Below are 2,333 nucleotides of genomic sequence, written 5' to 3'. Positions count from 1 at the left end.
CAAGAAGGTTAAGAAAAAGCCCATAAAGGGTTTTTGTTATGACAGCCTCCCATGACAGCTGCCATAGCTGGACAAGGAGTGCTTCCCATACCTGTGGATCATGGAACCCCAGTCTGTTTGGCCACCAGGGTGCACTCAGGTGAGTACACCTTCTAGATGGCAGAGATGAGAGAAGATTCTCACTGGTCATAAAATCAAAAGAACATAGAACGAAACAAAAAGAAAAAAACCTTATTTGGATTTTATGTAGGGGATCTACAGCAAAGTTTGTCCGAACAGATGTCAGTGTGAGGAAAACTGGGAACTCACCAGTCTGCGAGGCTGGCTTGGACAGCAGGCTTAGAAGAGTTTATGTTCGCATTATGTCCTACGTAATTCCTTTTTAAGACAAATGACCAAAAAAAAAGAGGAGATGAAGGTAAACAGTGACCGTCTCTGGGAGGAAATGAATCTGTCAAACCAAGAGTGCTCTGCCAAGTTTTCCAGAGTCACTAAGCTCACGAGACTAGTTCCACAAATATTTTCTCCTGCTGATCAAATTGAAAAGGGACGGAAAAAGGCCTCTCACCATTGTCACATACATTAGACCATGTAGGCAGAGACTGGGGGTTGATGTGGTTAAGATTCTTACCTTCTGACAGCTATTTGTCAGATGTCTCAGGATTTCTCAGCTGTAGCAGTGTCCAGCTAGTTACCATTTGCCCCGGACTATGCTTGGGCAGCAAAAATTTTAATTTATCCTTCAAAGGTCCTTCTAGCTGGCCTGAGAATTAAATGGAAGAAGTTTAATTTTGTATGCACAAAAACCCAATATTAAAATAGAGGTCCCCCCCACCAATACATGCAGCTTTTATACAAAGAACTTGGGCTGGAGTAGATTAGTAAAAATAACAAGGTTTTGTTACTATAGGTTTCTTCAGGTTGGAATTCCTCGTCTCTGACCACAAGGATGTCTCTCTACCTCTTGGTACAAGAAGGGTATCTTTCATATGGAAGATTTATTTACTATTTTCTGGAGACGAAGGAGGGTCAGTATGTCCTTCCTGCACTGGACCTTTCTTAATTATTTTGAATTAAAGTTACTTAATATGCTATTATGGAACATTTTGGGTGGCCCTGGTCCACCCCACACTGATAAACCCAGGACCCCATTAGGCAAGCCAGGCCAAATGGGTATTGTCACCATTTTAAAAGCAGCTGCCCCAGAAAGATTTTCAGTGGGATTCCTTCATCCTAGAGGCTGTATTAGTCACCCACACCTGGCTAATGGGGTGCCTACTGCACATGCTCCCACCATACAGGTCAGAGAAGCAAATGATCTGGACTATGTTGAGACAATCCAGGTCTCAAGAGCGGGCTCTTGGGGGGTCCATGGCATCTGCCTCATTCCAAGCCCCAGTGTAAACAAAAGTACATATTTCGCCTGAAGTCATCACTGGAGGAAACTAGACTGTCTTGCCCCAACAGGAACCAGTATTTAAGGCTCCCGGTTGTTTCTTTTTGGCCAGGCCTCACCTTGACAAGGCCATCCAGTTTCCTGCAGCTCTGCCTTCAGGGAAAATGTGCACATTTATGTAGGTTAGACCTTGGAATTAGGCAGATACTTTGTACCCCCAACAGGCCTTCCCAGCGACCTAGCCTCTCAAGAACTTGCCCTGTTCTAGTTACCTGTGTACCCTGAACGGAGCCTCTCATTCATGCTCAGTAAACACCTTGTATCTGTTGGGTAGGAGAAATTTCAATTTATCCTTCAAGGTTCTTCTAGCTGGCCTGAGAATTAAATTAGCATTGAACAGATTAATAGAGAAAACAAAACAAAACAAACAAACAAACTCTGGCCTCGGGAAGCTGAGGCCCTCCAAGCCTGTGGTGCTGGGACTGGTTCCTAGCCATGTGCGCGGCCTCCAGAATGAAGAAAGCCCACTCCCTGTAAATCTTTCTGAGGTGGCAATAGTTTTTAAACTGGCAACAGTCCCCATTTTAGGCTGGTTGCCTGTTGGCGTCCTGGGTTTACCAAGACTCCAGGCTACCCTGGCCAGCGAGCCTGTCCCTTCCTGGCAAGGCAGTCCAGATTCCTTCAGCTTTACAGTTGTGTATTAGTTTGATGTGATTTCAAAGCCACTTGTGACAAAGACAAAAAAAAAAAAAAATGTTTTCAGGGGTTGTTTTGATAAGATGATGACATCCTTCATTCTTCTATTTGTTCTTGCCCATAAGAAGTCAGTCGCTCAGCTGCTGAAGGCCCTGCTGGGGGCTTATCATTAAAGACCTATAGAGAAGCAACTAAGGCAAGGGGAAATCTGACCATAAATACTAAGAGTTTGCAAGAACTG

General features: G+C 44.4%; 1 long non-coding RNA gene across 1 annotated transcript; it reads right to left on the bottom strand.

The window, feature by feature from the left end:
* Nucleotides 1–222: 222 nt before the first annotated feature.
* Nucleotides 223–1,194, bottom strand: LOC123586988. The gene is made up of 2 exons (XR_006707052.1): nt 632–1,194; nt 223–378 (listed from the first exon to the last, which is right to left on the bottom strand). It is a non-coding gene; the product is annotated as an uncharacterized LOC123586988 (long non-coding RNA).
* Nucleotides 1,195–2,333: the final 1,139 nt, after the last annotated feature.

This window comes from Leopardus geoffroyi, chromosome C3 (genome assembly GCF_018350155.1).
Source record: "Leopardus geoffroyi isolate Oge1 chromosome C3, O.geoffroyi_Oge1_pat1.0, whole genome shotgun sequence".
Classification (NCBI taxonomy): Eukaryota; Metazoa; Chordata; class Mammalia; order Carnivora; family Felidae; genus Leopardus; species Leopardus geoffroyi.
The sequence above is the reverse complement of the archived record's forward strand: the minus strand, read 5'-3'. Positions and strand labels throughout refer to the sequence as shown.